The 12,662-nt window shown below is 43.0% G+C and overlaps 1 pseudogene; it reads right to left on the reverse strand.

The window, feature by feature from the left end:
* LOC105710849 (keratin, type II cytoskeletal 8-like) overlaps positions 1-12,662 on the reverse strand; it is a 32,461-nt pseudogene that overhangs the window by 17,363 nt on the left and 2,436 nt on the right.

Here is a 12,662-nt window from a genome sequence, read left to right on the forward strand (position 1 = left end):
ATCTTTGACTTCTAAAATTTTTATTATTTTATTTTATTTATTTATTTGTTGAGACAGACTCTCACTCTGTTGCCCAGGCTGGAGTGCAGTGGGATGATGTCGGCTCACTGCAACCTCCACCTCCTGGGTTCAAGTGATTCTTGTGCTTCAGCCTCCCAAATAGCTGGGACTACAGATGTGTACCACCACACCTGGCTAATTTTTGTGTTTTTGGTAGATACAGAGTTTTGCCATTTTGGCCCGGCTGGTCTTGAACTCCCGGCCTCAAGTGATTCACCTGCCTCAGCCTCCCAGAGAGTTGAGATTACAGCTCCAGGTCAAGATTTTAATTTTAATTTTTAATTTATGGGTACATAGTAGGTGCATATATTTATGGGCTACATGAGATGTTTCGATACAAGCATGCAGTGTGTAATAATCACATCATGGAGAGTGGGGAACCCATCCCCTCAAGCATTTGTTTTTCATGTTATAAATAATCTAATTGTACTGTTCTAGCTATTGAAAATGCACCATAAGGTTATTATTGACGATAGTCACCCTGTTGTGCTGTCAAATAGTAGGTTACATTCATTCTTTCTATTTTTAGGAAAATGTATAAGGAAAAAACACTTAAAAGAAGCAACCATAATTTCCACCAGTAAGAGACGTTCATTAACTTTCATTGTATATTCTTTCAACCTTTTTCCATTGGAGTGTGTGTGGTTTAAAAATTGGGAAAATGTGCACCATGGAATACTATGTAGTTATAAAAAAGGATGAGTTAATGTCCTTTGCAGGGACATGGATGAAGCTGGAAACCATCATTCTCAGCAAATTGACACAAGAACAGAAAACTAAACACCTCATGTTCTCACTCATAAGTGGGTGTTGAACAATGAGAAACATGGACACAGGGACGGGAACATCACACACCGCAGTCTGTCACGGGGTGAGGGGCTAGGGGAAGGATAGCAGGGGCTGGGGGGATATGGGAGGGATAGCATTAGGAGAAACGCCTAATGTAGAGGACAGGATGATGGATGCAGCAAACCACCAAGGCACGTGTATACCTATATAACAAACCTGCACATTCTACACATGTACCCCAGAACTTAAAGTCTAATAACAAAAAAGAATTGGGAACATGTGGTTAGTTATTGCTTCTTGATGCTGACAACAGCTCACATTTAGTCTCTATGTGCCGTGCACTCTTCCAAGTACTTCACATAGGTTAGTTTATTCTCTCAAAAGTCTGATGAAAGAATCCTTTTATAATTCCCGTTTTATAGATGAGAATGGGAAGACACTGAAGCACTAGAAGGTTAATTTCAGGCGTGGCAGAGCCAGGATTCAGCCACAGAGTCCCCACTCTCATCCCCCACATGCAGAGCTCTCTCTGGATGGTGGATTCAGGTTCAGAGATTTCATACCATGCCCAGGGCTGGACTCAGGGCTGGACTCTGGGGTGGGGAGCCTGACAGCCAGAGGATTCTCTGCTTGACTGGGATTTCTGGGCTAAGAGTTGCCTGCCTGGAAAAACTCCTTTGCTCTCCCTGGTATTCCCTGCCCTGTGAAATTTACCTGTCCTATGTGACTTTTCCTCAGGGTGATGCTCTGCTAATCTGAGGAGCTAATCTGAGCTAATGCTCAGTAGTGGGTGAAATGCAGCCCCTCTAAGGGAAACACACATCTTCATGCTAAAGGGGGTTTTTGGAGAGTTCTCTATCACATACCTATTTAGAAAACTGGAGAGAGAGAGAGAGATTTGGGGCAGGGTGTGTGTGTGTGCGTGACCATGAAGCAGCACTATTTAACTGACAAAGGCCAGGTGCCGTAGCTCACGCCTGTAATCCCTACGCTTTGGAAGGCCAAGGTAGGAGGATGGCTTGAGCCCAGGAATTTAAGACCAGCCTGGACAACATGGCGGAACTCTATCTCTACAAAAAATACGAAAATGAGCCGGGCGTGATGGCATTCGCCTGTAGTCCTAGCTACTGGGGAGGCTGAAGTGAGAGGATCGTTTGAATCCAGGAGGTTGCAGCTTCAGTGAGCTGCGATTGTGCCACTGCACTCCTGTCTGTGTGAAAGAGACCCCGTCTCACAAAAACAAAACTCAAACAAAACAACTGACACATGTCTCAAAAGTCTGGCCCTTGCATATACAAATAGGAGAAATAAGAGATTTTTATTAACACCTAAATCACCCTTTAATATAAGTATTCTTTGGTTGGCTACTGCACTGGTAAATTCTGTTTTGTTGTTGTTGTTGTTGTTATTGTTTGTTTTTTTGATAAAAGGAGTCAGGAAGTGTTTCAATGAATGGAGGTGGTATTTAAAGAGTAGCAGTGTTTATGCCTAGGAATCTTTGTTTTTTGAGATGGAGTTTCGCTCTTTTGCCCAGGCTGGAGTGAAGTGGAGCAATCTCAGCTTATTGTTACCTCCGCACCCCCCCGCCCCTGGGTACAAGCGATTCTCCTGCCTCAGCCTCCTGAATAGTTGGGATTATAGGCTCCTACTATTACACCCGGCTAATTTTTGTATTTTTAGTAGAGATGGAGTTTCACCATGTTGGGCTAATTTTTGTAATTTTAGTAGAGACAGGGTCTCACCACACTGGCCAGGCTGGTATCAAACTCCTGACCTCAGGTGATCCACCCGCCTCAGTCTCCCAAAGTACTAGGACTACAGGCATGAGCCACCATGCCTGGCCTTACGCTTAGGAATCTTAACAATGAGTGCAAAGTTGAAAAACATGAAGTGGACAATCTGAGGGCTGTGCAGGGTATTTTAAAACCTAAGATAATCAACACAAACACAATGACACACATTAGATTTTCTTAAAGGACAGAGCCTAATACTCCTTGCTCCTCTTCCTCTTGAATGCCTGGGTGAGATTCAGAATGGATGTTTCAGTTTGGCAATTTATAAATATGAGCTACTTTCTGCTCAGACAAATAGGAAATATTTCTCTCCAATGATGGATGTGGCCATTTTTACACCAGAGATAAGACTGGTAAGAAACCAGCACTAGGAACAATGCAAGCAGAGCGCCCATCCTCGTCACTCTTATTCAATGGGACCTTTGAGGTTGAGCTTCTGGAAAGACCCTGGACATTGTATGCAGTAAACAAGATTGCAGAATGTCCTTCTAGCAAATTGTCCACCCAGCAACCACCACCTTGCTTTACATTTGCCTTTAATTATAAACTTAGGTAGAAGGACAGGAATTGCCAGAGCCAAGAATTCTTTTGAATTTACATCACAAACATCTCAGTATCTTAAGAATTTTCCTTTTTTTTTTTTTTCATTTTCTTAAGTTAGTTTCTATGGCATTCCAACAAGTAGTGGGTCTCTGAGAATGGAGACCTGGTATCCAAAGAAAAATCTTGGCTAAAACGTGTTCCTTGTCCAGGTAGGCGCTGTTCTGCAATTGTAAGGGGCAGCCTATACATCCTAATGAAAGCATATCTGAAAACCAAGAAAAAGGGTGGATCAGGACTTCCCAAGAACACCCTGTGATTCTGCATCCCTCTTCTAAATCTAAAATGTTGGAGGTTCTACTTAGGTCATGCAGCTATACCTCGTTTTTCCGCTCTGTAGGTTAAAATAAGTCCTCTGTTAACCACTGTGTAAATTTCACATCATTATAAACTCCCAAAGAAAGAGATTGTTTATTTTCAGCCAATTCAAGAGTGCCTGTCCCCATCCCTTCTCTCCCTCACTGATACCAAATGGAGAATTCAGGTGCTAACACATCGCCCATGCATCCCTCCAGTTCTTTGCAGGTTGCCTGATCATGAGATGCCCTGTGACCCCTGACGGGCTCTGATGCTGGGATTCAGGCAGCTGGCTGCACCCTCTGAGCACACTGCAGGCTGTTGCACCACCTGTCTGCCCTTTTTTACTTGCAAAATGGAAATCTCTCTATCATCTTTGACATTGCTGTAAAAAAATTTAGTGATAAGATGAACCAAACAGAATGGCAGGATGGGATATGTGGCAGGGATATATTTTTGACCCCATATCTTAAAACTTTAGATGCAGCCGACATATCTAAGTAAAGTTGTGCCTTGCCTGCTAAGAGGGAAGATTAATATCCAATAAATTACTCCCCCAAGTCCTTAGTCCTGAATTTCAGTTCTTAATGCACAATACTATGCTCCATCACAGTAAATCAATTCATCTTCTTATTCTATTTTTTTCTCATTTTATTTTTTTGATGAATGTATTTTTATTTTCACAAACATCTCAAAGGTCCTTGCATACTATGACATTTTGAATAGATCGTTAATATTTGAATTTTTAAAAACCAAAGTCACAGAATTTTCCTCTCTGAATATTTAAAAGTAGAATAGGGAAGGGATTATCATTTGAGAATTATTTTGATCCCATTCTTTCTGGAGGCAGTAGAATTAATTTGACCTTTAAATGTCTACCTCAGACCTATGCTTCTCTTAAAACATAATCTGAGTCAGGTAGGGAAGACCAGAATCTCTGCAAAATGTGACATAATATATGCAGGAGATGCGTAATTAAAAGAGAAAATCATCTTAATTTTAAAAGTTGTAGCCTGATCAAAATGAAGAGATAGGTTCTTTCCGCTTTTCACATGTCCCTTTGCTTTTAGGGTCCAGAGGTGAATGACACAATGTGAATTATTTTCTAATTCGAGTCTTACTGTGTGATCCTGAGAAATATTTCAGTTTATATGCCGCATTCTTCATCTATAAAATGGTAGAAAGCTTATTACTTTTCGTTCTTGAGGGCAGTGTGATGTGTTAGAATGAACTTGAGTTGTGAATTTGAGACCAATTTTTTCATCTTAATATTTTTTCATGTGACATCAGGTAGATTCTTGAATACCTCAAAGCTTTGTTTTACTCACCTGTAAAATGAAAGAATATATTTCTGTCTTAGTTTTATGTGGAGATTTCATGAGATTATGTATGTAAAGCATCTGGCATGAAAACCAGTAGATCCCCAGCAAATGGCAGTTTCTTTCATTCACTCTTTCTTTTCTTAGGCTGTTGCATCAGATAAGGGTTTTGGATATTGCAAATGTTAACACACACAGCACTTAACAAGCCGCGCGTAATCTGCTAAGCATTTTATATGTTGCATTAACACATTCGATTCTTACAGTGACTTTATGAAACAGATGATATTATTATCTCCATTTTACAGAAGAAGGAACTAAAGTACAGATAGTTCCTTCTGTCTGTACTTTAGTTCAGATAAATTAAATTTACATGATTCAGGTTGCAAAGCAACATAGTAGAAAACTGTAGATATGAACCCAGGCTGTCTGGTTTCTGAGTTCTTCTTTGCTTTTTTTTGGAGACAGAGTCTTGCTTTATTGCCCAGGCTGGAGTGCATTGATGGGATCCTAGGTACTGTAGCTTTGAACTCCTGAGCTCAAGTGATCCTCCTGCCTCAGACTCCTAAGTAGCTGGGACTACAAGAGTGCACCACCGTGCTTGGTTAACTTTTTAAGTTCTTTGTACAGATGGGGTCTTGCTATGTTACCCAGGTTGGTCTTCAACCCGTGGCCTCAAGCAATCCTTCTGCCTTGGTTTCCCGAAGCACTGGGATTATAGGCATGAGCCTTGGCAGCCCACCTGAGGTCTCCTTTTAGCTACTACTTCTAGGGCCCTGATAAACAACCCTGACATGCCTGACCAGGGGTGGGGCCCGTTAGAGCTGGAAGGCCCTTAGAAAATCTTGTCCAGCACTGCCCAAGTTGTTTAGAACACACATGAGATTCTTGGTAAAATATGTTTGGGAAACACTAGATTAAACAGTTAAATGGGTATTTGTTGTAAAGCTTTATTAGAATGTCTCATGGAGGCATTTGGTATGCTAGTGTTTATTGTGAATCTCCGAGAAAGCGTGCATATGTGTGTAACGCTATGATTCTCAAAAACTCTCTGGCCACATAAATCTTTCTTTTTTTTCAGAGCTAGCTGAGGTTTTATTTTGGACAAAAAAAAAAAAAAAAAAAGCAATTGAATTGTTGTGTAGCTGGAGGCATGGGCAAGAGGGGTCCCCAGGCAGTAAACTCCCCTGCAGGTGGGCTGAGGGCTAGGGCTGAGCCTCAGGTGAGTCTCCCATTCCTTATGCTCCCCTGCACAGCAGACTCCCTCCCGGGCTCTGGGGCACCCACACAAGGGGCGGGCTGGGAGGGGCAGGCGGGGAGGGGCTGCTGCAGCTGTCCACTTGGGCAGGATGTCAGAGGACTCAGACACCAGCTTTCCATTGCAGGTCTTGATCTTCTTCACAACCAGAGCCAAAGCTGGAGCCCAGGCTGTAGCTGAGGCCGGGGCTTGTGAGGCCCCCATAGGCTGAGCTTAGACCACCTGCATAGCCACTGGTGGTCTTCTTGTGGATACTCATGTTCTGCATCCCAGACCCCAGCCAGCTCTCCTCGCCTTCCAGCAGCTTCCTGTCAGTGGTGATCTCGATGTCTAGGGCCACCTTGACGTTCATCAGCCCTTGGTACTCACACAGCTGCCGCGCCATGTCCTGCTTGGTCTGCTGCAGGGCGGCCTCCAGCTCAGAAAGCTTGACGTTGGCATCCTTAATGACCAGCTCTCATGCTGCTGGGCATCTGCGATGGCGGCCTCCAGGGAAGCCCTCTGGCCTGGGAGGCCCTCGATCTCAGCCTGGAGCCAGCTGATGTTCATCTCGGAGATCTCAGTCTTTGTATGCCGCAGGTCATCCCCAGCGTCTGCAGCTCCTCATACTTGGTCTGGTACATGCTCTCAGCCTCAGCCCGGCTGCGTTTGGTGATCTCCTTGTATGGCGCCTTGACCTCAGCAACGATGCTGTCCGTGTCCAGCTGTTGTTGTCCGTGGACAGCACCACAGATGTGTTCTGAGATCTGGGACTGCAGCTCCTGGGTCTCTTCTTCATACAGCTGCCTGAGGAAGTTGATCTCATCAGTCAGCCCTTCCAGGCGAGACTCCAGCTCTACCTTGTTCATGTAAGCTTCCTCCACACCCTTCCTGATGAGGACAGATACATTCTCCATTTCTGTACGCTTACTGATCTCATCCTCCTACTTGTTCTTGAAGTCCTCCACCAGTCCCTGCATGTTGCCGGGCTCCGCCTCCAGCTTCAGCTTCTCCTGGCCCAGGGTCTCCAGCTGCCCCTCGGGTTGTTGATGTAGCTCTCACACATGTCCATGTTACTCCGAGCTGTCTTCTGCTGCTGTGGGAGGCTCCACTTGGTCTCCAGAATCTTGTTCTGCTGCTCCAGGAAGTGTACCTTGTCGATGAAGGAGGCAAACTTGTGAGGGTCTTGATCTGTTCCTTCTCCTGGGTGCAGATGGCCTGTATATTGGGGTCCATGTCTAGGTTAAGGGGGCTCAGCAGGCTCTGATTGACTGTGATGTTGGTAATGTCTCCCTTGCCGCTGGCCCCACAGTAGCCTCCGCCCAGGCCACCCCGGAAGCTGCTGCTGCCCATTCGAGAGAAGCTCAAGGAGCTGATGTGGGCACTGGGCCCACTCGTGTAGGAGCGGCTGCTGAAGGCCTGGAGGCCAGAGGTGGACACCTTGTAGGACTTCTGTCACCCTGATGATCATGGTGGAGGCAGGAGTGGAGGCAGGTGGGCTGAACCAGCTGGAGATTCCGGAAGGAGCGGAGATGCTGCTTCTTGGTCCATAAATCTTTTTAAGGAGCACGTGGTAACACATCTGAGGATCAAAGTTCAATGCATGTCCATGTAATCTAAGTGTCTCACGTTGCAGATGGAGAAATGGATGTCCACACATAGAGTGGAACTTGCTCAAATGGCAGATGTTCAGTTGGTGGCAAAGCTGAGATAAAACTCAGATCTTCAAGCTCGAAATGGAGTGCTCTTGCCACTACACCAAGTAATAGTGCACTAGATATTAGTGCCTGAGATAAAGAACCACAGTATCTTTTTTAATGCTCCTGCCTAATTCATTCGGTAACTTGAATAGAACCAAAACGAATCTTTCCACTGTAATATTGCCACTTCTAAGCTCATAATTAATATAGTCCATGGCATTATTTTCCTGCTACTCCTGCTTCTGGGGCTGTGCATGGACCTCTTAAAAGCTAGACATCTGGCCGGGCACAGTGGCTCATGCCTGTAATCCCAGCACTTTGGGAGGCTGAGGTGGGCAGATCGCAAGGTCAAGAGTTTGAGACTAGTCTGGCCAATATGGCGAAACCCCATCTCTACTAAAAATACAAAAATTAGCTGGGTGTGGTGGTGGGCACCTGTGGTCCCAGCTACTTGGGAGGCTGAGGCTGGAGAATTGTTTGAACCCAGGAGGTGGAGGTTGCAGTGAGGTAGAGGTTGTAGTGAGCCAAGATCATGCCACTGCATTCTGGCCTAGGTGACAGAGAGACAATGCATCTCAAAAAAATAAAAAAGAAAAACAAAACAAAACAACAACGACAAAATCTAGATATCAGCCTTAGGGCTGGTTCTTGGTCGGTTATTGTGTTTTCAAGTGCCTGAGACCATATCTCTAAAGCGTTCTTCAGATATGTGGGTCATACGAATAAAACAGCTTAGGAACACAATTCTAAAATCTTTGAAACATCTTTCACCCTGGCAGAGATTTGCATCTTACCTCTGAGGAATCTTATAAACACAGGGTATCATGTAAACAATAACAGGTGAATTCTAGGAAGGGGGTGGATTGAAAAATGTGGGCAGGTCAAATACGAAGGATGGGAATAGAATTATGGCGCTGCTAGTAATTTTGTAAACCAACTTCCCAAGTTCTTAAAAAAGGAGAAGGGAGACTTGATTTGAGTCGGTAGTCACCACCAGCCTGTCCTTAATTGAGAGAAAACAAAGTGGTTTCAAGGGAAGCTCTATTCAAGTCGGCTAACATAGTGAAGTCAGATGGTTCCTATGTATCGTAATTCTCTGTAATGACAATGCTTTTCAGTTATGTCCCTATTAGGATCTGCTAAAGCATCTTTAGTGGCTAGGGGAGGTTTTGAAGACAAGAAACTCAAGTTGAAGGTTTAGAGCATCTTGTGTTCTCATTCTCATTTCAGAAGAGTAAATACCCAGATTAAAAATTCAGTAAGTAAATAAATACATATGCCGACTGTATGACAACAGGTCACCTGGAAGACCTGGATTTCTGGAGAGCCTGAAGAGGAGAGAGTAGGGCGATCCTCTGTTCTCATTCTTCTTCTGTAATCACAGTGGGTGTACAGATGTTTCCCTGCCCCTCCAGTGGGCAGCTGGTTCTGTAACCGTCTGCAGGCCTGGGCTGCAAGCAGCCTGCTTACAACGATATATTTGATATGCAAATGACAAGGCCTAAAACGGAGCGGCTGATAAGACTCAAGACCAGTTTCAAGTGAGGGTCACAGTGGGGGGAAATACAATGATCAAATTCATGAATTAGACTTCTGTTTCCCCTTCCTTTGTCAACAGGAAATATTTATTAATTAAACCAAAGAAGGCTGGAGGTACTGATGAGCAAATTAGCACATCAAAACCTTGGATGAAAGTTCCTGAGAATAGCAGGCCAGGGGAGAAACCCGGGAAAAGAAAAAAAATAAATAAATTAAACTGGAATTTACAGTTTATTTTGATATCAAACAATAGTCAAGCAGTTTGTTACATCCAAGGGAAAAGATCCCTGCAACAAAATGGCCATTAATCAAATTAAAATAATTTTTAGCTTTTTTTTCCCTTTATTTGCGGGAATGATGACCATAAGACTATGGAAAATGGGGACAGGAAATCTGTAATGATTGTCATCAGATGATAACTATTTCAACTCACCAACTCTCTGAAGAACTTACACAAATCACAGTAAAACTTAAAAACAGCACAAATAAGCCCAGAGATAGTTAACACGGTGAAATTACTTTCTGTGGAGATTCCCCAGCTTTTATTTCCTTAACTACCCAGTTCTGGAATTTCGGAGTTTGCTGCCTTCCCCCAGACCTCAAACTTTTAGGAAGCAGTTTCATAGATATATTTCTCTAAAGCCAGCTTGCTGGTATGCACACAGTCTGGCGATAAAGGATTTAAGCAGGATTTACATTTTCACAATCCTCACCCTTGGCAGCCAGAGAGCCCTTTCTGCTTCTGCTGGCAGTCTCCCTTGCTTCTCTCTACAGTCATTTTATCTTAAATTATTTACTATTTCTTGCTGCTTATTTGCAGCCTTTTTTTTTTTTGTTATTGTTGGTTACATCCATAGGCAGAAAGTAGGCAGATCACCTCACCCCATAGGTCTTGTTTTCCTCATCAGTACAAGGAGCGCTGAATCTGTATTCTCAATGTATTCTCCACAATTAAAATCATCTGCGGGGTTTGAAAATACAACAGCCAGAACAACACCCCTACTCCCGGAAATTCTGATTTGATTGTTTTGGGGTGGAGTCCAGGCACTGGTATTTTTTTAAAAAGCTCTCAGAGGATTTTAATATACAGCTAGGGTTGAGCATCAGTGACTTCCTAAAGCCTTGCCACACCAAGTGGAGCAAATGATTCTTGGTCTTGAACGACACTTCTAGATACATTTACATATCTATATCATATTTAAAATATTCTCTGAATTACCAGAAAAAATATACATATGTATTCATTTCTTGGCCACAAATATGAAATTATGCTCAATGCCAGACAGTATTTATTCAAATATTAGATTGAGTAACTATCATTCCCCCAAATATCACCTTTTGCAAAACTGTAAGACCAATTTTATAGTTAATTCATTTATTTTTTTAGGAGTACTTTTAGAAATTCTTATTTCTCTTCAGTTTATTCTCTGGTGCTATGTGGTTTTACAGAGAAAAGGATTGGGGTGACTGAGGCCAGCAAAAAAATAGCAAAAGATAGAAAAATGTGTACAATAATAAGTTTCCAGAAAAAACTAATATATGAACATTAGAGCCCCTCAGCGTGTGAAAACGTGGAAACAGCACACTTATATCTAGAGCTCGGTTATAGTTCCGGCAACGGAGGAGAAAAATACACAGCCTCGTATAAATTTTCTAAGACTAAGGCATCTTATAAATACACTTTTATATCCTTGACCAGAACCCTGGTTAATCTAAAAGAGTACAAATGAGGATCGAAGACTTGGTTTCTCTTATTACTCTTACCAGATCCCAAGATGGTTCAGAACCAATATTTTCACTTTTTTGAGGAAGAAAAAAACCTGGCTACATGTTATAAATGGAGAGAAAAAAAAGGAGGGCTATGGCTCAAGTCAACAGTTAAGTCTTACTCTTCCAAGTCTTTGATGCAGCTTTGCATGAGGTCTGGGACTAGCGTTGAAATAAACGTTATGTTGATGACCTTTACAAGATAAGTTTCCAAAACTTAACCTAAGAGGCTGGTGGTTTGGACCTGTAATAGGCAGAAAAAAGAAAAGATCTCCCAAAATTATACTCATTTTTAAACTCCCCAAACCTGTGAATATGGCAAAAGAGTGAATATCACCTTATATAGCAGAAGATGTGACTAAGGGTCTTGAGAAGAGTTTGCGTTGAATTATCCAGGAGGGCTCTAAATGCAGTTGTGTGTTTCCTTATGAGACAGGTGGAGGGAGATTAGATAGAGACCCACACAGAGAAGAAGGCAAGGTGCATATGGAGGCAGGGATTGGAATGATGTGGCCACGAGCCAAGGACACCTGCAGCCATCCAAAGTTGGAAATGACAAGGAATTGATTCTCCCCTAGAGCTCCTGGAGGGAGTGGGATTCTGACAGCAGCTTGATGTGGTACTTCTGTTCTCCAGAGCAGTGAGACAATACGTTGCTATTGCTTTAAGCCACGAGGTTTGTGGTAATTTGTTATAGCAGCCCCAGGAAACAAATACAGGGCCCAATAGGTAAGAACAGAGAGAGGGGTAAGTATCACATTGTGTAAAGTGAATACTTCTATGTAGGAGGAGTAACGAAGAATTCATCAGAATTCCTTTGTTTGCCATTTGCTTAGCAATTACTTTCTTTTTTATTTTTATTTTTATTTTTCTGAGACAGGGTCTTGCTCTGCAGTCCAGGCTGGAGTGTAGTAACCTCCTGGGCTCAGGAGACCCTTTTACTTCAGCTTCTGATATAGCTGGGATTGCAGGTATGCGCCACCACGCCAGGCTAAGTTTTTGATTTTTTTTTTTTTTTTTTGTAGAGAAAGGGGTCACTTTGTTGCCCAGGCTAGTCTCGAACTCCTGGCCTCAAACAATCCTCTCACCTTGGCCTCCAAAGTGCTGGGACTACAGATGTGAGACACTGTGTCTGGTCTGCAATTACTTTCCATATAATATACTGTGCAGCCAATGGTCTTAAGACACAACTCAATAATATTATCCCTGTTAGATTGAGCAATTTCCAGACTAGGTTCTGAATCTAATGAAGATCACTGTCCAACAAATACACTGGGGATTCCGAAACACAGTCCACACTGTAATCCCAAAGCCCCTTTCCATAGAGTGGCCTGGGGACTCACATATAGAGCAGAGCTACCTTTTTACCTCTCTCCTCCACAGACCATAGCTCCCCAAAATGAGTCCCACACAAAGACCAATTTGCTGGTGAAATCACAGTAAAGGATTTTCTCCAAGATACTTAAGTTGATTACTTGGGTAATGAACTTATCTGTCCCACCTCCTATCAGCCACCTTTGACACTAACTGAAGTGACATACAATTTGGAGGAAGAAGAAAC

This window comes from Aotus nancymaae, unplaced genomic scaffold (genome assembly GCF_030222135.1).
Source record: "Aotus nancymaae isolate 86718 unplaced genomic scaffold, 86718_ANA_hifiasm-v0.15.2.pri h1tg000083l, whole genome shotgun sequence".
Classification (NCBI taxonomy): domain Eukaryota; kingdom Metazoa; phylum Chordata; class Mammalia; order Primates; family Aotidae; genus Aotus; species Aotus nancymaae.